The sequence below is a fragment of the Electrophorus electricus genome, unplaced genomic scaffold, assembly GCF_041902795.1.
Source record: "Electrophorus electricus isolate QZ-2024a unplaced genomic scaffold, ASM4190279v1 Scaffold151, whole genome shotgun sequence".
Lineage (NCBI taxonomy): Eukaryota > Metazoa > Chordata > Actinopteri > Gymnotiformes > Gymnotidae > Electrophorus > Electrophorus electricus.
In genome coordinates this window covers 12,501-35,000 of record NW_027658432.1, presented here as the reverse complement: position 1 = coordinate 35,000, position 22,500 = coordinate 12,501, and the positions used below count along the sequence as shown (strand labels likewise).

At 52.7% G+C, this 22,500-nt stretch overlaps 2 non-coding genes across 2 annotated transcripts; both read right to left on the bottom strand.

The window, feature by feature from the left end:
• Positions 1 to 70: 70 nt before the first annotated feature.
• On the bottom strand, positions 71 to 224 carry LOC145654753 (5.8S ribosomal RNA). Its single transcript, XR_014120953.1, has one exon. It is a non-coding gene; the product is annotated as a 5.8S ribosomal RNA (ribosomal RNA).
• An 883-nt stretch (positions 225 to 1,107) lies between these two features.
• On the bottom strand, positions 1,108 to 2,946 carry LOC145654747 (18S ribosomal RNA). Its single transcript, XR_014120947.1, has one exon. It is a non-coding gene; the product is annotated as an 18S ribosomal RNA (ribosomal RNA).
• Positions 2,947 to 22,500: the final 19,554 nt, after the last annotated feature.

The window sequence follows — 22,500 nt, the reverse complement described above, 5'->3', positions numbered from 1 at the left end:
GGCACCCCCCCACCTACGAACCTCCAACCGCGGTCCCGCCTGAGAAGGCAGGTCCGACAGATAGGAATAGCGACCCTCAGACAGGCGTAGCCCCGGGATGGACCCGGGGCCGCAATGTGCGTTCGAAATGTCGATGATCAATGTGTCCTGCAATTCACATTAGTTCTCGCAGCTGGCTGCGTTCTTCATCGACGCACGAGCCAAGTGATCCACCGCTAAGAGTTGTACTCTTTTATTTCAGGCTCAGTTTAGGTCTTTCACCACGACTACAAAGACAGGTTTAAAAGGTTTCACCAACCGGTCAGGCGCCCCCGTCTGCGAGTGTTGAAACGGGCGCGGGGTTGCGCTTTGCCCACACGCCCCACGTGGCAGACGAGTCAGTCTTTGAACCGCGGCCCTCCGCGCCCGCCCCGTCCGACCCCTCGAAAGGGGTGGAACTCACGTAGCGTGGGCCAAGCCCTAGGTACCTGCCGGGGGTCCCCCTGAGACTCCTTTCTGAGAGAGAGAAGCAGGGGAACCGGCTGCGCCACCCACCACCACCACGCCCCAGGACGCCGGTGGGCGGACGAACACAGGAAGGGCCATGGCCTGCCCCACGAGGAGCAGCGCTCGCAACCCCCCCCGGAAAGTCCGCTCGTCAGCGAGCAAGGGGACGGGGATGAATGACAAGGACAACAAAATAGGAAAACCCCTCGCGGTGGACGGAGGCAGCGGCCGTGCGAGCGAGAGGGAGGGCGCGGGACGGACCCGTACGACCCGCTCGACTCGCAGGCGCTTCTCCTGCCGGCAAGGTGAGGGGAAACCGGCCTTCGCCCGACGAGCGGGGACGCCGAGTTTTTTGAACGACGCGTCTCTCGCGCTGGAACCCAGAGAATACCGGGGCCTGCGGGGGGGGGGGTGCTGAAGGACGACGCGGAGGAAGAGGCGGAGGACGAGGAAGGGGTGGGAGGGACTAGGCTCCTCCTTTATGCCTTCTGTCCAGCCTGACCTGCAAGCGACCACGTGTAACAGCAACCCCGAAGACCCTTTCGACCCTGGGCCCCGACGCGGGGGGACGGCGAAGTCGAGGGGGTCGGGAGAGGAGGCACGCCGGACAGCGTTACCCGTTAATGATCCTTTCGCAGGTTCACCTACGAAAACCTTGTTACGACTTTTACTTCCTCTAGATAGTCAAGTTTGATCGACTTCTCGGCGCTCCGCCAAGGCCCGCGAGGAGCCCCGGCGGGGCCGATCCGAGGACCTCACTAAACCATCCGATCGGTAGTAGCGACGGGCGGTGTGTACAAAGGGCAGGGACTTAATCAACGCGAGCTTATGACCCGCGCTTACTGGGAATTCCTCGTTCATGGGGAATAATTGCAATCCCCAGTCCCCATCACGAATGGGGTTCAGCGGATTACCCGCACCTCTCGGTGTAGGGTAGGCACACGCTGATCCAACCATTGTGGCGCGCGTGCAGCCCCGGACATCTAAGGGCATCACAGACCTGTTATTGCTCCATCTCGCGTGGCTGAACGCCACTTGTCCCTCTAAGAAGTTTGACGCCGACCGCGGAGGGCCGCGTAACTATTTAGCATGCCGGAGTCTCGTTCGTTATCGGAATTAACCAGACAAATCGCTCCACCAACTAAGAACGGCCATGCACCACCACCCACAGAATCGAGAAAGAGCTATCAATCTGTCAATCCTTTCCGTGTCCGGGCCGGGTGAGGTTTCCCGTGTTGAGTCAAATTAAGCCGCAGGCTCCACTCCTGGTGGTGCCCTTCCGTCAATTCCTTTAAGTTTCAGCTTTGCAACCATACTCCCCCCGGAACCCACAGACTCGTGGTTTCCCTCACGCTGCCCGGCGGGTCATGGGAATAACGCCGCCGGATCGCGGGTCGGCATAGTTTACGGTCGGAACTACGACGGTATCTGATCGTCTTCGAACCTCCGACTTTCGTTCTTGATTAATGAAAACATTCTTGGCAAATGCTTTCGCTTTCGTCCGTCTTGCGCCGGTCCAAGAATTTCACCTCTAGCGGCGCAATACGAATGCCCCCGGCCGTCCCTCTTAATCATGGCCCTGGTTCAGGAAACCCACAAAATAGAACCGGAGTCCTATTCCATTATTCCTAGCTCAGGTATTCAGGCGAGAAGCGGGCCCGCTTTGAACACTCTAATTTTTTCAAAGTAAACGCTCCGAGCCCCGTCCGGACACCCAGCCAAGGGCATCCGGGGGGCACCGGGAGACAGGGTCTGAGACAGGCGGTGGCACGCCTCGCGGCGGACCGCCAGCCCACTCCCGACATCCAACTACGAGCTTTTTAACTGCAGCAACTTTAATATACGCTATTGGAGCTGGAATTACCGCGGCTGCTGGCACCAGACTTGCCCTCCAATGGGTCCTCACCCATGGGTTTAGGATACGCTCATTCCGATTACAGGGCCTCGAAAGAGACCTGTATCGTTATTTTTCGTCACTACCTCCCCGTGTCGGGAATGGGTAATTTGCGCGCCTGCTGCCTTCCTTGGATGTGGTAGCCGTTTCTCAGGCTCCCTCTCCGGAATCGAACCCTGATTCCCCGTTACCCGTGGTCACCATGGTAGCCGACTATGGTACCATCGAAAGTTGATAGGGCAGACATTCGAATGAGACGTCGCCGCCGCGGAGGGCGCGCGATCGGCCCGAGGTTATCTAGAGTCACCAAAGCGGCCGGGGGGCCCGAGCCCCCCGGATGGGTTTTGGGTCTGATAAATGCACGCATCCCCCGAAGGGTCAGCGCTCGTTTGCATGTATTAGCTCTAGAATTACCACAGTTATCCGAGTAACGTGTGGAGCGATCAAAGGAACCATAACTGATTTAATGAGCCATTCGCAGTTTCACTGTACCGGCCGTGTGCACTTAGACCTGCATGGCTTAATCTTTGAGACAAGCATATGTTACTGGCAGGATCAACCAGGTAGTTTGCACCGTGGTCTGGGATGAACCACGAGTGACATCCGCCTCCCCTTCCGGGGGCTAGGAAGCAGCGGGTTGTAAGTGCGTGCGCCGTCAGGTCCAGACGCCATACAGGGCTACCCAGGACAGCTTCCGCGGCCAGTGTAAACGTGCTCGCGCACCGCCCTCTGGCCTTCGGACGCCGACCTCTCACCTTGATGCAAAGCTGTCCCATCCGGTCATGCCCGCACCGTACCCCGTCCACCTCCTCCGGAGGTGCGGACGGCCGACTCCAGGTGCTTTCGGCGTTCCCTCTCTTCACGCCGTTTTGATTTTCGTGGGCCGCTGGTGGGGGGACAAGGGAAAGACCTCGTCGAATTCCCTCCCCCCTAGCCTCGCTCAACCTACGTTTCGTGATGTAACCAAGAAGAGTGATTCGTGGGCCCAGGTAGTTTTGAAGAGGAGGCCAACAAAGCAGGGCACTCCCTTCCTCCCAAACCACAGACACCAGTATAGGACAACTGAGTAGACAGACTGGCCGTCTGAGTCTCCCCCAGAGAGTTCTGGGATGGGTTACAAATAACCCCCACCCCCCATCAGAGGCTTGACCCGCTAGAACCAGGGAGGATCTGTCAAAACCGCTCTCCACATCAGAAGTTCTGGATCAGCCGGGGCTGGTCGGCAGACGTCCACCTAAGGCCGTGGCCTAACCCCGTGTGGGGGGATAGCGCTCGCACCCGTACACGTGGACACCCGCTCGTCAAATGGCTGGCTCCTCACTTACCGTAGGGGGAATGGTTTGCCTACCCCTGGCGGGTCTGGTACTCCACTCTACCAAACAAGGAAGCAACACACCAATAGACCCCTGCAACACCGGGCAGCTTTGGGCAGTGTCACTACACTCCTCCTTGTTCTTCACGTTCCTTCCGTGGTGATTTTTTTTTTTTTTTCGTGGCCATTGCCGTGCATGGCTTCCCCATCGCTTTGCATGCTCTCCATTGCCTCGTGCTGCTTCACCATTGGTCTCACCTGGAGACCGAAGCCGCTCTCCCAGTAACCCGATGGTACCTGGCCAGAAAACCCCGTGCCCGATTCATCTAGGACAAGGGCCAAACCACAGACCGTGCCCGTCCAGGGTCAACCCCTGGTCGGACAGGCCTGGTGGGTCGATACCATGGATGTGGCAGGCCGACGAGAATCCACTGGTACATTTACAAACACGCCCACCCTGGTGGCATGGCTGTACGACCCATCGTCGAAGCACGCTGCGGCGGACTGAGCCATTGGATCCAGTTGCCTGGGCGTACACTCAGCCCAACAGACGCACTCGGGTCGGGGAGAGCAAAGCAGACTGTGTGCCTGGATGTGCCCACTTCCATAGGGGAATCGGCATGATGGTTCACTTAACCCGAGGAGGGCTCCCCTCGCGGGATAAGCACCCCCCTCGGGGGATGGGGGGGGGGGGGGGGGCATCCAGAGCACACCACTTTCCGGTAGGGGACAGGCGTTTGATCATGTGTCCGAGGGAGAGCTCCCCTTGCCGGCCGAACACCCCTCGGACTCCCCTTGGGCTTCCAGAGAACGCCACTGGATGAATTTAGTGCTTGGACCCCATTGATTCTCTTTGCTCTCCCATATACCCGACGGGACCTATTTGCAAAACCCCGTGCCAACCAGACCTCCAGGAAGGGGGCTGGCGGCTAACCATGCCCAGCAGGGTGCACCCTGGTCGGACACTTTGGGAGGGTCGAGAGCCTGGAAGTGCCACCCGGGGGAGTAATTCTGATTTCCGTTTTAATGCACTCAGGGACAGCCCGAGGACCTCTGTAGTGCACCTGAGGCGGACTGAGCCGTCGGGTCCAGGGGTCTGGAGTTCGGAACCTCCAGGGTTCACCTGGCTGTTCTCTTAGCCCGGCAGGGTGCACCCTGGTCGGACACTTCGGGAGGGTCGAGAGCCTGGATGTGCCACCCCGACGAGTAATGAGTTTTCCCTTCGTATCTCTTCCGGACCAGGTCCGATTCGCACGAAACTCGCTGGGCATGGCCAGGAGCGCCCCCTGCTGCCCACGCCACCGTCCCCGCGCTTCTACTCCCGAGGGCCGAGGAGACAGCGAAGCGTGGGTCGGGTCGCCTGCTTCCAGGGTCTCCCTGGTACTCTCCAGTCTCCCGAGTCCATCGGGTCCGACCTCGTATTTTTAGCCCAGACGGGGAATGAGAAAGGGGCCCCCGACCGCCCGAGGGCGGGCGCTCGCTTCTCAGCCTAGGAACGTCCGATTCCCACGAAACTTTTACGCCAGACGTTCCTGGCAGCGAGCGCGTTCAAAGGTGACCCGCGCTGCTTCTCTCCTCCCAAGGGCCGAAGAGATATTCGTCTTCAAACCCGACCGGCCCTGTGTTTGCCGCCCCGGCGGTTTTAAAAATCATAGCGTAAAAACGGTGGGTGCGCTTCGCCTGCCGCTTGGACAGCGTTAAACGGCAGCCCCGGCTCTTTCCAAAGGGCCCTCAACCGACTTTCTGCTCCCAAGGAGCCCAGAGATATGAAACCGATAAATCAAAACCCCGTGCCAACCAGACCTCCAGGAAGGGGGCTGGCGGCTAACCATGCCCGGCAGGGTGCACCCTGGTCGGACGCTTTGGGAGGGTCGAGAGCCTGGATGTGCCACCCCGACGAGTAATGAGTTTTCCCTTCGTATCTCTTCCGGACCAGGTCCGATTCGCACGAAACTCGCTGGGCATGGCCAGGAGCGCCCCCTGCTGCCCACGCCACCGTCCCCGCGCTTCTACTCCCGAGGGCCGAGGAGACAGCGAAGCGTGGGTCGGGTCGCCTGCTTCCAGGGTCTCCCTGGTACTCTCCAGTCTCCCGAGTCCATCGGGTCCGACCTCGTATTTTTAGCCCAGACGGGGAATGAGAAAGGGGCCCCCGACCGCCCGAGGGCGGGCGCTCGCTTCTCAGCCTAGGAACGTCCGATTCCCACGAAACTTTTACGCCAGACGTTCCTGGCAGCGAGCGCGTTCAAAGGTGACCCGCGCTGCTTCTCTCCTCCCAAGGGCCGAAGAGATATTCGTCTTCAAACCCGACCGGCCCTGTGTTTGCCGCCCCGGCGGTTTTAAAAAATCATAGCGTAAAAACGGTGGGTGCGCTTCGCCTGCCGCTTGGACAGCGTTAAACGGCAGCCCCGGCTCTTTCCAAAGGGCCCTCAACCGACTTTCTGCTCCCAAGGAGCCCAGAGATATGAAACCGAAAAATCAAAACCCCGTGCCAACCAGACCTCCAGGAAGGGGGCTGGCGGCTAACCATGCCCGGCAGGGTGCACCCTGGTCGGACGCTTTGGGAGGGTCGAGAGCCTGGATGTGCCACCCCGACGAGTAATGAGTTTTCCCTTCGTATCTCTTCCGGACCAGGTCCGATTCGCACGAAACTCGCTGGGCATGGCCAGGAGCGCCCCCTGCTGCCCACGCCACCGTCCCCGCGCTTCTACTCCCGAGGGCCGAGGAGACAGCGAAGCGTGGGTCGGGTCGCCTGCTTCCAGGGTCTCCCTGGTACTCTCCAGTCTCCCGAGTCCATCGGGTCCGACCTCGTATTTTTAGCCCAGACGGGGAATGAGAAAGGGGCCCCCGACCGCCCGAGGGCGGGCGCTCGCTTCTCAGCCTAGGAACGTCCGATTCCCACGAAACTTTTACGCCAGACGTTCCTGGCAGCGAGCGCGTTCAAAGGTGACCCGCGCTGCTTCTCTCCTCCCAAGGGCCGAAGAGATATTCGTCTTCAAACCCGACCGGCCCTGTGTTTGCCGCCCCGGCGGTTTTAAAAAATCATAGCGTAAAAACGGTGGGTGCGCTTCGCCTGCCGCTTGGACAGCGTTAAACGGCAGCCCCGGCTCTTTCCAAAGGGCCCTCAACCGACTTTCTGCTCCCAAGGAGCCCAGAGATATGAAACCGATAAATCAAAACCCCGTGCCAACCAGACCTCCAGGAAGGGGGCTGGCGGCTAACCATGCCCGGCAGGGTGCACCCTGGTCGGACGCTTTGGGAGGGTCGAGAGCCTGGATGTGCCACCCCGACGAGTAATGAGTTTTCCCTTCGTATCTCTTCCGGACCAGGTCCGATTCGCACGAAACTCGCTGGGCATGGCCAGGAGCGCCCCCTGCTGCCCACGCCACCGTCCCCGCGCTTCTACTCCCGAGGGCCGAGGAGACAGCGAAGCGTGGGTCGGGTCGCCTGCTTCCAGGGTCTCCCTGGTACTCTCCAGTCTCCCGAGTCCATCGGGTCCGACCTCGTATTTTTAGCCCAGACGGGGAATGAGAAAGGGGCCCCCGACCGCCCGAGGGCGGGCGCTCGCTTCTCAGCCTAGGAACGTCCGATTCCCACGAAACTTTTACGCCAGACGTTCCTGGCAGCGAGCGCGTTCAAAGGTGACCCGCGCTGCTTCTCTCCTCCCAAGGGCCGAAGAGATATTCGTCTTCAAACCCGACCGGCCCTGTGTTTGCCGCCCCGGCGGTTTTAAAAAATCATAGCGTAAAAACGGTGGGTGCGCTTCGCCTGCCGCTTGGACAGCGTTAAACGGCAGCCCCGGCTCTTTCCAAAGGGCCCTCAACCGACTTTCTGCTCCCAAGGAGCCCAGAGATATGAAACCGATAAATCAAAACCCCGTGCCAACCAGACCTCCAGGAAGGGGGCTGGCGGCTAACCATGCCCGGCAGGGTGCACCCTGGTCGGACGCTTTGGGAGGGTCGAGAGCCTGGATGTGCCACCCCGACGAGTAATGAGTTTTCCCTTCGTATCTCTTCCGGACCAGGTCCGATTCGCACGAAACTCGCTGGGCATGGCCAGGAGCGCCCCCTGCTGCCCACGCCACCGTCCCCGCGCTTCTACTCCCGAGGGCCGAGGAGACAGCGAAGCGTGGGTCGGGTCGCCTGCTTCCAGGGTCTCCCTGGTACTCTCCAGTCTCCCGAGTCCATCGGGTCCGACCTCGTATTTTTAGCCCAGACGGGGAATGAGAAAGGGGCCCCCGACCGCCCGAGGGCGGGCGCTCGCTTCTCAGCCTAGGAACGTCCGATTCCCACGAAACTTTTACGCCAGACGTTCCTGGCAGCGAGCGCGTTCAAAGGTGACCCGCGCTGCTTCTCTCCTCCCAAGGGCCGAAGAGATATTCGTCTTCAAACCCGACCGGCCCTGTGTTTGCCGCCCCGGCGGTTTTAAAAAATCATAGCGTAAAAACGGTGGGTGCGCTTCGCCTGCCGCTTGGACAGCGTTAAACGGCAGCCCCGGCTCTTTCCAAAGGGCCCTCAACCGACTTTCTGCTCCCAAGGAGCCCAGAGATATGAAACCGAAAAATCAAAACCCCGTGCCAACCAGACCTCCAGGAAGGGGGCTGGCGGCTAACCATGCCCGGCAGGGTGCACCCTGGTCGGACGCTTTGGGAGGGTCGAGAGCCTGGATGTGCCACCCCGACGAGTAATGAGTTTTCCCTTCGTATCTCTTCCGGACCAGGTCCGATTCGCACGAAACTCGCTGGGCATGGCCAGGAGCGCCCCCTGCTGCCCACGCCACCGTCCCCGCGCTTCTACTCCCGAGGGCCGAGGAGACAGCGAAGCGTGGGTCGGGTCGCCTGCTTCCAGGGTCTCCCTGGTACTCTCCAGTCTCCCGAGTCCATCGGGTCTGACCTCGTATTTTTAGCCCAGACGGGGAATGAGAAAGGGGCCCCCGACCGCCCGAGGGCGGGCGCTCGCTTCTCAGCCTAGGAACGTCCGATTCCCACGAAACTTTTACGCCAGACGTTCCTGGCAGCGAGCGCGTTCAAAGGTGACCCGCGCTGCTTCTCTCCTCCCAAGGGCCGAAGAGATATTCGTCTTCAAACCCGACCGGCCCTGTGTTTGCCGCCCCGGCGGTTTTAAAAAATCATAGCGTAAAAACGGTGGGTGCGCTTCGCCTGCCGCTTGGACAGCGTTAAACGGCAGCCCCGGCTCTTTCCAAAGGGCCCTCAACCGACTTTCTGCTCCCAAGGAGCCCAGAGATATGAAACCGAAAAATCAAAACCCCGTGCCAACCAGACCTCCAGGAAGGGGGCTGGCGGCTAACCATGCCCGGCAGGGTGCACCCTGGTCGGACGCTTTGGGAGGGTCGAGAGCCTGGATGTGCCACCCCGACGAGTAATGAGTTTTCCCTTCGTATCTCTTCCGGACCAGGTCCGATTCGCACGAAACTCGCTGGGCATGGCCAGGAGCGCCCCCTGCTGCCCAGGCCTGGCTCTGGGCCTGGGCACACTTCATTCACTTTGTACCTTTAAATCATACTACTACTACCACCAGACTTCCAGGCCCAAGAGGTCAAACACAGTCATGCCCAGCAAAGTAGCTCTGGGCCTGGGCACACTTCATTCACTTTGTACCTTTAAATCATACTACTACTACCACCAGACTTCCAGGCCCAAGAGGTCAAACACATTCATGCCCAGCAAAGTAGCTCTGGGCCTGGGCACACTTCAATCACTTTGTGCCTTTAAATCATACTACTACTACCAGACTTCCAGGCCCAAGAGGTCAAACACAGTCATGCCCAGCAAAGTAGCTCTGGGCCTGGGCACACTTCATTCACTTTGTGCCTTTAAATCATACTACTACTACCACCAGAATTCCAGGGCCAAGAGGTCACACAGTCATACACAGCAAAGTAGCTCTGGGCCTGGGCACACTTCAAGAAGTTTGACCCTTTATATAAGCCTAGAAATAGACTTCCAGGCCCAAGAGGTCAAACACAGTCATGCCCAGCAAAGTAGCTCTGGGCCTGGGCACACTTCATTCACTTTGTGCCTTTAAATCATACTACTACTACCACCAGAATTCCAGGGCCAAGAGGTCACACAGTCATACACAGCAAAGTAGCTCTGGGCCTGGGCACACTTCAAGAAGTTTGACCCTTTATATAAGCCTAGAAATAGACTTCCAGAGCCAAGAGGTCAAACACAGTCATGCACAGCAAAGTAGCTCTGGGCCTGGGCACACTTCAATCACTTTGTGCCTTTAAATCATACTACTACTACTACTACCAGACTTCCAGACCCAAGAGGTCAAACACAGTCATGCCCAGCAAAGTAGCTCTGGGCCTGGGCACACTTCAAGAAGTTTGACCCTTTATATAAGCCTAGAAATAGACTTCCAGGCCCAAGAGGTCAAACACAGTCATGCCCAGCAAAGTAGCTCTGGGCCTGGGCACACTTCATTCACTTTGTACCTTTAAATCATACTACTACTACTACTACTACTACTACTACTACTACTACTACCAGACTTCCAGGCCCAAGACGTCAAACACAGTCATGCCCAGCAAAGTAGCTCTGGGCCTGGGCACACTTCATTCACTTTGTGCCTTTAAATCATACTACTACTACTACCACCAGAATTCCAGGGCCAAGAGGTCACACAGTCATACACAGCAAAGTAGCTCTGGGCCTGGGCACACTTCAAGAAGTTTGACCCTTTATATAAGCCTAGAAATAGACTTCCAGAGCCAAGAGGTCAAACACAGTCATGCACAGCAAAGTAGCTCTGGGCCTGGGCACACTTCATTCACTTTGTGCCTTTAAATCATACTACTACTACCAGACTTCCAGGCCCAAGAGTTCAAACACATTCATGCCCAGCAAAGTAGCTCTGGGCCTGGGCACACTTCATTCACTTTGTGCCTTTAAATCATACTACTACTACCACCAGACTTCCAGGGCCAAGAGGTCAACCACAGTCATGCCCAGCAAAGTAGCTCTGGGCCTGGGCACACTTCAAGATGTTTGACCCTTTATATAAGCCTAGAAATAGACTTCCAGGCCCAAGAGTTCAAACACAGTCATGCACAGCAAAGTAGCTCTGGGCCTGGGCACACTTCATTCACTTTGTACCTTTAAATCATACTACTACTACCACCAGACTTCCAGGCCCAAGAGGTCAAACACATTCATGCCCAGCAAAGTAGCTCTGGGCCTGGGCACACTTCAATCACTTTGTGCCTTTAAATCATACTACTACTACCAGACTTCCAGGCCCAAGAGGTGAAACACAGTCATGCCCAGCAAAGTAGCTCTGGGCCTGGGCACACTTCAAGAAGTTTGACCCTTTATATAAGCCTAGAAATAGACTTCCAGAGCCAAGAGGTCAAACACAGTCATGCACAGCAAAGTAGCTCTGGGCCTGGGCACACTTCAATCACTTTGTGCCTTTAAATCATACTACTACTACTACCAGACTTCCAGACCCAAGAGGTCAAACACAGTCATGCCCAGCAAAGTAGCTCTGGGCCTGGGCACACTTCAAGATGTTTGACCCTTTATATAAGCCTAGAAATAGACTTCCAGAGCCAAGAGGTCAAACACAGTCATGCCCAGCAAAGTAGCTCTGGGCCTGGGCACACTTCATTCACTTTGTACCTTTAAATCATACTACTACTACCAGACTTCCAGGCCCAAGACGTCAAACACAGTCATGCCCAGCAAAGTAGCTCTGGGCCTGGGCACACTTCATTCACTTTGTACCTTTAAATCATACTACTACTACCAGACTTCCAGGCCCAAGAGGTCAAACACAGTCATGCCCAGCAAAGTAGCTCTGGGCCTGGGCACACTTCAATCACTTTGTGCCTTTAAATCATACTACTACTACCACCAGACTTCCAGGCCCAAGAGGTCAAACACAGTCATGCCCAGCAAAGTAGCTCTGGGCCTGGGCACACTTCATTCACTTTGTACCTTTAAATCATACTACTACTACCACCAGACTTCCAGGCCCAAGAGGTCAAACACATTCATGCCCAGCAAAGTAGCTCTGGGCCTGGGCACACTTCAATCACTTTGTGCCTTTAAATCATACTACTACTACCAGACTTCCAGGCCCAAGAGGTCAAACACAGTCATGCCCAGCAAAGTAGCTCTGGGCCTGGGCACACTTCATTCACTTTGTGCCTTTAAATCATACTACTACTACCACCACCAGACTTCCAGGGCCAAGAGGTCAACCACAGTCATGCACAGCAAAGTAGCTCTGGGCCTGGGCACACTTCAATCACTTTGTGCCTTTAAATCATACTACTACTACCACCAGACTTCCAGGCCCAAGAGTTCAAACACATTCATGCCCAGCAAAGTAGCTCTGGGCCTGGGCACACTTCAAGATGTTTGACCCTTTATATAAGCCTAGAAATAGACTTCCAGAGCCAAGAGGTCAAACACAGTCATGCCCAGCAAAGTAGCTCTGGGCCTGGGCACACTTCAATCACTTTGTGCCTTTAAATCATACTACTACTACTACCAGACTTCCAGACCCAAGAGGTCAAACACAGTCATGCCCAGCAAAGTAGCTCTGGGCCTGGGCACACTTCAAGAAGTTTGACCCTTTATATAAGCCTAGAAATAGACTTCCAGGCCCAAGAGGTCAAACACAGTCATGCCCAGCAAAGTAGCTCTGGGCCTGGGCACACTTCAAGATGTTTGACCCTTTATATAAGCCTAGAAATAGACTTCCAGGCCCAAGAGTTCAAACACAGTCATGCACAGCAAAGTAGCTCTGGGCCTGGGCACACTTCATTCACTTTGTACCTTTAAATCATACTACTACTACCACCAGACTTCCAGGCCCAAGAGGTCAAACACATTCATGCCCAGCAAAGTAGCTCTGGGCCTGGGCACACTTCAATCACTTTGTGCCTTTAAATCATACTACTACTACCAGACTTCCAGGCCCAAGAGGTGAAACACAGTCATGCCCAGCAAAGTAGCTCTGGGCCTGGGCACACTTCAAGAAGTTTGACCCTTTATATAAGCCTAGAAATAGACTTCCAGAGCCAAGAGGTCAAACACAGTCATGCCCAGCAAAGTAGCTCTGGGCCTGGGCACACTTCAATCACTTTGTGCCTTTAAATCATACTACTACTACTACCAGACTTCCAGACCCAAGAGGTCAAACACAGTCATGCCCAGCAAAGTAGCTCTGGGCCTGGGCACACTTCAAGAAGTTTGACCCTTTATATAAGCCTAGAAATAGACTTCCAGGCCCAAGAGGTCAAACACAGTCATGCCCAGCAAAGTAGCTCTGGGCCTGGGCACACTTCATTCACTTTGTACCTTTAAATCATACTACTACTACCAGACTTCCAGGCCCAAGACGTCAAACACAGTCATGCCCAGCAAAGTAGCTCTGGGCCTGGGCACACTTCATTCACTTTGTACCTTTAAATCATACTACTACTACCAGACTTCCAGGCCCAAGAGGTCAAACACAGTCATGCCCAGCAAAGTAGCTCTGGGCCTGGGCACACTTCAATCACTTTGTGCCTTTAAATCATACTACTACTACCACCAGACTTCCAGGGCCAAGAGGTCAACCACAGTCATGCACAGCAAAGTAGCTCTGGGCCTGGGCACACTTCAATCACTTTGTGCCTTTAAATCATACTACTACTACCACCAGACTTCCAGGCCCTGGATGTCACACCTTCATGCCTAGCAAGGTTGCTTTACACCTGCGCACACTTCAGACCGTTTCACTCTTTTAATCATTCAAAGTACCACATTTCCAGACCCAAGAGGTCACAGAATCATACCCAGCAAAGTAGCTCTGGGCCTGGGCGGACCATGCAGTTTGACCCTTTTTTTTTTTAATAATACTACAACCTGACTTCCAGGCCCAAGAGGTCACACAGTCATGCCCAGCAAAGTAGCTCTGGGCCTGGGCACACTTCAATCACTTTGTGCCTTTAAATCATACTACTACTACCACCAGACTTCCAGGCCCAAGAGTTCAAACACATTCATGCCCAGCAAAGTAGCTCTGGGCCTGGGCACACTTCAATCACTTTGTGCCTTTAAATCATACTACTACTACCAGACTTCCAGGCCCAAGAGGTCAAACACAGTCATGCCCAGCAAAGTAGCTCTGGGCCTGGGCACACTTCATTCACTTTGTGCCTTTAAATCATACTACTACTACCACCAGAATTCCAGGGCCAAGAGGTCACACAGTCATACACAGCAAAGTAGCTCTGGGCCTGGGCACACTTCAAGAAGTTTGACCCTTTATATAAGCCTAGAAATAGACTTCCAGAGCCAAGAGGTCAAACACAGTCATGCACAGCAAAGTAGCTCTGGGCCTGGGCACACTTCAATCACTTTGTGCCTTTAAATCATACTACTACTACTACTACCAGACTTCCAGACCCAAGAGGTCAAACACAGTCATGCCCAGCAAAGTAGCTCTGGGCCTGGGCACACTTCAAGAAGTTTGACCCTTTATATAAGCCTAGAAATAGACTTCCAGGCCCAAGAGGTCAAACACAGTCATGCCCAGCAAAGTAGCTCTGGGCCTGGGCACACTTCATTCACTTTGTACCTTTAAATCATACTACTACTACTACTACTACTACTACTACTACTACTACTACCAGACTTCCAGGCCCAAGACGTCAAACACAGTCATGCCCAGCAAAGTAGCTCTGGGCCTGGGCACACTTCATTCACTTTGTGCCTTTAAATCATACTACTACTACTACCACCAGAATTCCAGGGCCAAGAGGTCACACAGTCATACACAGCAAAGTAGCTCTGGGCCTGGGCACACTTCAAGAAGTTTGACCCTTTATATAAGCCTAGAAATAGACTTCCAGAGCCAAGAGGTCAAACACAGTCATGCACAGCAAAGTAGCTCTGGGCCTGGGCACACTTCATTCACTTTGTGCCTTTAAATCATACTACTACTACCAGACTTCCAGGCCCAAGAGTTCAAACACATTCATGCCCAGCAAAGTAGCTCTGGGCCTGGGCACACTTCATTCACTTTGTGCCTTTAAATCATACTACTACTACCACCAGACTTCCAGGGCCAAGAGGTCAACCACAGTCATGCCCAGCAAAGTAGCTCTGGGCCTGGGCACACTTCAAGATGTTTGACCCTTTATATAAGCCTAGAAATAGACTTCCAGGCCCAAGAGTTCAAACACAGTCATGCACAGCAAAGTAGCTCTGGGCCTGGGCACACTTCATTCACTTTGTACCTTTAAATCATACTACTACTACCACCAGACTTCCAGGCCCAAGAGGTCAAACACATTCATGCCCAGCAAAGTAGCTCTGGGCCTGGGCACACTTCAATCACTTTGTGCCTTTAAATCATACTACTACTACCAGACTTCCAGGCCCAAGAGGTGAAACACAGTCATGCCCAGCAAAGTAGCTCTGGGCCTGGGCACACTTCAAGAAGTTTGACCCTTTATATAAGCCTAGAAATAGACTTCCAGAGCCAAGAGGTCAAACACAGTCATGCACAGCAAAGTAGCTCTGGGCCTGGGCACACTTCAATCACTTTGTGCCTTTAAATCATACTACTACTACTACCAGACTTCCAGACCCAAGAGGTCAAACACAGTCATGCCCAGCAAAGTAGCTCTGGGCCTGGGCACACTTCAAGATGTTTGACCCTTTATATAAGCCTAGAAATAGACTTCCAGAGCCAAGAGGTCAAACACAGTCATGCCCAGCAAAGTAGCTCTGGGCCTGGGCACACTTCATTCACTTTGTACCTTTAAATCATACTACTACTACCAGACTTCCAGGCCCAAGACGTCAAACACAGTCATGCCCAGCAAAGTAGCTCTGGGCCTGGGCACACTTCATTCACTTTGTACCTTTAAATCATACTACTACTACCAGACTTCCAGGCCCAAGAGGTCAAACACAGTCATGCCCAGCAAAGTAGCTCTGGGCCTGGGCACACTTCAATCACTTTGTGCCTTTAAATCATACTACTACTACCACCAGACTTCCAGGCCCAAGAGGTCAAACACAGTCATGCCCAGCAAAGTAGCTCTGGGCCTGGGCACACTTCATTCACTTTGTACCTTTAAATCATACTACTACTACCACCAGACTTCCAGGCCCAAGAGGTCAAACACATTCATGCCCAGCAAAGTAGCTCTGGGCCTGGGCACACTTCAATCACTTTGTGCCTTTAAATCATACTACTACTACCAGACTTCCAGGCCCAAGAGGTCAAACACAGTCATGCCCAGCAAAGTAGCTCTGGGCCTGGGCACACTTCATTCACTTTGTGCCTTTAAATCATACTACTACTACCACCACCAGACTTCCAGGGCCAAGAGGTCAACCACAGTCATGCACAGCAAAGTAGCTCTGGGCCTGGGCACACTTCAATCACTTTGTGCCTTTAAATCATACTACTACTACCACCAGACTTCCAGGCCCAAGAGTTCAAACACATTCATGCCCAGCAAAGTAGCTCTGGGCCTGGGCACACTTCAAGATGTTTGACCCTTTATATAAGCCTAGAAATAGACTTCCAGAGCCAAGAGGTCAAACACAGTCATGCCCAGCAAAGTAGCTCTGGGCCTGGGCACACTTCAATCACTTTGTGCCTTTAAATCATACTACTACTACTACCAGACTTCCAGACCCAAGAGGTCAAACACAGTCATGCCCAGCAAAGTAGCTCTGGGCCTGGGCACACTTCAAGAAGTTTGACCCTTTATATAAGCCTAGAAATAGACTTCCAGGCCCAAGAGGTCAAACACAGTCATGCCCAGCAAAGTAGCTCTGGGCCTGGGCACACTTCAAGATGTTTGACCCTTTATATAAGCCTAGAAATAGACTTCCAGGCCCAAGAGTTCAAACACAGTCATGCACAGCAAAGTAGCTCTGGGCCTGGGCACACTTCATTCACTTTGTACCTTTAAATCATACTACTACTACCACCAGACTTCCAGGCCCAAGAGGTCAAACACATTCATGCCCAGCAAAGTAGCTCTGGGCCTGGGCACACTTCAATCACTTTGTGCCTTTAAATCATACTACTACTACCAGACTTCCAGGCCCAAGAGGTGAAACACAGTCATGCCCAGCAAAGTAGCTCTGGGCCTGGGCACACTTCAAGAAGTTTGACCCTTTATATAAGCCTAGAAATAGACTTCCAGAGCCAAGAGGTCAAACACAGTCATGCCCAGCAAAGTAGCTCTGGGCCTGGGCACACTTCAATCACTTTGTGCCTTTAAATCATACTACTACTACTACCAGACTTCCAGACCCAAGAGGTCAAACACAGTCATGCCCAGCAAAGTAGCTCTGGGCCTGGGCACACTTCAAGAAGTTTGACCCTTTATATAAGCCTAGAAATAGACTTCCAGGCCCAAGAGGTCAAACACAGTCATGCCCAGCAAAGTAGCTCTGGGCCTGGGCACACTTCATTCACTTTGTACCTTTAAATCATACTACTACTACCAGACTTCCAGGCCCAAGACGTCAAACACAGTCATGCCCAGCAAAGTAGCTCTGGGCCTGGGCACACTTCATTCACTTTGTACCTTTAAATCATACTACTACTACCAGACTTCCAGGCCCAAGAGGTCAAACACAGTCATGCCCAGCAAAGTAGCTCTGGGCCTGGGCACACTTCAATCACTTTGTGCCTTTAAATCATACTACTACTACCACCAGACTTCCAGGGCCAAGAGGTCAACCACAGTCATGCACAGCAAAGTAGCTCTGGGCCTGGGCACACTTCAATCACTTTGTGCCTTTAAATCATACTACTACTACCACCAGACTTCCAGGCCCTGGATGTCACACCTTCATGCCTAGCAAGGTTGCTTTACACCTGCGCACACTTCAGACCGTTTCACTCTTTTAATCATTCAAAGTACCACATTTCCAGACCCAAGAGGTCACAGAATCATACCCAGCAAAGTAGCTCTGGGCCTGGGCGGACCATGCAGTTTGACCCTTTTTTTTTTTAATAATACTACAACCTGACTTCCAGGCCCAAGAGGTCACACAGTCATGCCCAGCAAAGTAGCTCTGGGCCTGGGCACACTTCAATCACTTTGTGCCTTTAAATCATACTACTACTACCACCAGACTTCCAGGCCCAAGAGTTCAAACACATTCATGCCCAGCAAAGTAGCTCTGGGCCTGGGCACACTTCAATCACTTTGTGCCTTTAAATCATACTACTACTACCAGACTTCCAGGCCCAAGAGGTCAAACACAGTCATGCCCAGCAAAGTAGCTCTGGGCCTGGGCACACTTCATTCACTTTGTGCCTTTAAATCATACTACTACTACCACCAGAATTCCAGGGCCAAGAGGTCACACAGTCATACACAGCAAAGTAGCTCTGGGCCTGGGCACACTTCAAGAAGTTTGACCCTTTATATAAGCCTAGAAATAGACTTCCAGAGCCAAGAGGTCAAACACAGTCATGCACAGCAAAGTAGCTCTGGGCCTGGGCACACTTCAATCACTTTGTGCCTTTAAATCATACTACTACTACTACTACCAGACTTCCAGACCCAAGAGGTCAAACACAGTCATGCCCAGCAAAGTAGCTCTGGGCCTGGGCACACTTCAAGAAGTTTGACCCTTTATATAAGCCTAGAAATAGACTTCCAGGCCCAAGAGGTCAAACACAGTCATGCCCAGCAAAGTAGCTCTGGGCCTGGGCACACTTCATTCACTTTGTACCTTTAAATCATACTACTACTACTACTACTACTACTACTACTACTACTACTACCAGACTTCCAGGCCCAAGACGTCAAACACAGTCATGCCCAGCAAAGTAGCTCTGGGCCTGGGCACACTTCATTCACTTTGTGCCTTTAAATCATACTACTACTACTACCACCAGAATTCCAGGGCCAAGAGGTCACACAGTCATACACAGCAAAGTAGCTCTGGGCCTGGGCACACTTCAAGAAGTTTGACCCTTTATATAAGCCTAGAAATAGACTTCCAGAGCCAAGAGGTCAAACACAGTCATGCACAGCAAAGTAGCTCTGGGCCTGGGCACACTTCATTCACTTTGTGCCTTTAAATCATACTACTACTACCAGACTTCCAGGCCCAAGAGTTCAAACACATTCATGCCCAGCAAAGTAGCTCTGGGCCTGGGCACACTTCATTCACTTTGTGCCTTTAAATCATACTACTACTACCACCAGACTTCCAGGGCCAAGAGGTCAACCACAGTCATGCCCAGCAAAGTAGCTCTGGGCCTGGGCACACTTCAAGATGTTTGACCCTTTATATAAGCCTAGAAATAGACTTCCAGGCCCAAGAGTTCAAACACAGTCATGCACAGCAAAGTAGCTCTGGGCCTGGGCACACTTCATTCACTTTGTACCTTTAAATCATACTACTACTACCACCAGACTTCCAGGCCCAAGAGGTCAAACACATTCATGCCCAGCAAAGTAGCTCTGGGCCTGGGCACACTTCAATCACTTTGTGCCTTTAAATCATACTACTACTACCAGACTTCCAGGCCCAAGAGGTGAAACACAGTCATGCCCAGCAAAGTAGCTCTGGGCCTGGGCACACTTCAAGAAGTTTGACCCTTTATATAAGCCTAGAAATAGACTTCCAGAGCCAAGAGGTCAAACACAGTCATGCACAGCAAAGTAGCTCTGGGCCTGGGCACACTTCAATCACTTTGTGCCTTTAAATCATACTACTACTACTACCAGACTTCCAGACCCAAGAGGTCAAACACAGTCATGCCCAGCAAAGTAGCTCTGGGCCTGGGCACACTTCAAGATGTTTGACCCTTTATATAAGCCTAGAAATAGACTTCCAGAGCCAAGAGGTCAAACACAGTCATGCCCAGCAAAGTAGCTCTGGGCCTGGGCACACTTCATTCACTTTGTACCTTTAAATCATACTACTACTACCAGACTTCCAGGCCCAAGACGTCAAACACAGTCATGCCCAGCAAAGTAGCTCTGGGCCTGGGCACACTTCATTCACTTTGTACCTTTAAATCATACTACTACTACCAGACTTCCAGGCCCAAGAGGTCAAACACAGTCATGCCCAGCAAAGTAGCTCTGGGCCTGGGCACACTTCAATCACTTTGTGCCTTTAAATCATACTACTACTACCACCAGACTTCCAGGCCCAAGAGGTCAAACACAGTCATGCCCAGCAAAGTAGCTCTGGGCCTGGGCACACTTCATTCACTTTGTACCTTTAAATCATACTACTACTACCACCAGACTTCCAGGCCCAAGAGGTCAAACACATTCATGCCCAGCAAAGTAGCTCTGGGCCTGGGCACACTTCAATCACTTTGTGCCTTTAAATCATACTACTACTACCAGACTTCCAGGCCCAAGAGGTCAAACACAGTCATGCCCAGCAAAGTAGCTCTGGGCCTGGGCACACTTCATTCACTTTGTGCCTTTAAATCATACTACTACTACCACCACCAGACTTCCAGGGCCAAGAGGTCAACCACAGTCATGCACAGCAAAGTAGCTCTGGGCCTGGGCACACTTCAATCACTTTGTGCCTTTAAATCATACTACTACTACCACCAGACTTCCAGGCCCAAGAGTTCAAACACATTCATGCCCAGCAAAGTAGCTCTGGGCCTGGGCACACTTCAAGATGTTTGACCCTTTATATAAGCCTAGAAATAGACTTCCAGAGCCAAGAGGTCAAACACAGTCATGCCCAGCAAAGTAGCTCTGGGCCTGGGCACACTTCAATCACTTTGTGCCTTTAAATCATACTACTACTACTACCAGACTTCCAGACCCAAGAGGTCAAACACAGTCATGCCCAGCAAAGTAGCTCTGGGCCTGGGCACACTTCAAGAAGTTTGACCCTTTATATAAGCCTAGAAATAGACTTCCAGGCCCAAGAGGTCAAACACAGTCATGCCCAGCAAAGTAGCTCTGGGCCTGGGCACACTTCAAGATGTTTGACCCTTTATATAAGCCTAGAAATAGACTTCCAGGCCCAAGAGTTCAAACACAGTCATGCACAGCAAAGTAGCTCTGGGCCTGGGCACACTTCATTCACTTTGTACCTTTAAATCATACTACTACTACCACCAGACTTCCAGGCCCAAGAGGTCAAACACATTCATGCCCAGCAAAGTAGCTCTGGGCCTGGGCACACTTCAATCACTTTGTGCCTTTAAATCATACTACTACTACCAGACTTCCAGGCCCAAGAGGTGAAACACAGTCATGCCCAGCAAAGTAGCTCTGGGCCTGGGCACACTTCAAGAAGTTTGACCCTTTATATAAGCCTAGAAATAGACTTCCAGGCCCAAGAGTTCAAACACAGTCATGCACAGCAAAGTAGCTCTGGGCCTGGGCACACTTCAATCACTTTGTGCCTTTAAATCATACTACTACTACCACCAGACTTCCAGGCCCAAGAGGTCAAACACATTCATGCCCAGCAAAGTAGCTCTGGGCCTGGGCACACTTCAATCACTTTGTGCCTTTAAATCATACTACTACTACCAGACTTCCAGGCCCAAGAGGTGAAACACAGTCATGCCCAGCAAAGTAGCTCTGGGCCTGGGCACACTTCAAGAAGTTTGACCCTTTATATAAGCCTAGAAATAGACTTCCAGAGCCAAGAGGTCAAACACAGTCATGCACAGCAAAGTAGCTCTGGGCCTGGGCACACTTCAATCACTTTGTGCCTTTAAATCATACTACTACTACTACCAGACTTCCAGACCCAAGAGGTCAAACACAGTCATGCCCAGCAAAGTAGCTCTGGGCCTGGGCACACTTCAAGATGTTTGACCCTTTATATAAGCCTAGAAATAGACTTCCAGAGCCAAGAGGTCAAACACAGTCATGCCCAGCAAAGTAGCTCTGGGCCTGGGCACACTTCATTCACTTTGTACCTTTAAATCATACTACTACTACCAGACTTCCAGGCCCAAGACGTCAAACACAGTCATGCCCAGCAAAGTAGCTCTGGGCCTGGGCACACTTCATTCACTTTGTACCTTTAAATCATACTACTACTACTACTACTACTACTACTACTACTACCAGACTTCCAGGCCCAAGAGGTCAAACACAGTCATGCCCAGCAAAGTAGCTCTGGGCCTGGGCACACTTCAATCACTTTGTGCCTTTAAATCATACTACTACTACCACCAGACTTCCAGGGCCAAGAGGTCAACCACAGTCATGCACAGCAAAGTAGCTCTGGGCCTGGGCACACTTCAATCACTTTGTGCCTTTAAATCATACTACTACTACCACCAGACTTCCAGGCCCAAGAGTTCAAACACATTCATGCCCAGCAAAGTAGCTCTGGGCCTGGGCACACTTCAAGAAGTTTGACCCTTTATATAAGCCTAGAAATAGACTTCCAGAGCCAAGAGGTCAAACACAGTCATGCACAGCAAAGTAGCTCTGGGCCTGGGCACACTTCAATCAATTTGTGCCTTTAAATCATACTACTACTACTACCAGACTTCCAGGCCCAAGAGGTCAAACACAGTCATGCCCAGCAAAGTAGCTCTGGGCCTGGGCACACTTCAAGAAGTTTGACCCTTTATATAAGCCTAGAAATAGACTTCCAGGCCCAAGAGGTCAAACACAGTCATGCCCAGCAAAGTAGCTCTGGGCCTGGGCACACTTCATTCACTTTGGACCTTTAAATCATACTACTACTACTACTACTACTACCAGACTTCCAGGCCCAAGAGGTCAAACACAGTCATGCCCAGCAAAGTAGATCTGGGCCTGGGCACACTTCAATCACTTTGTGCCTTTA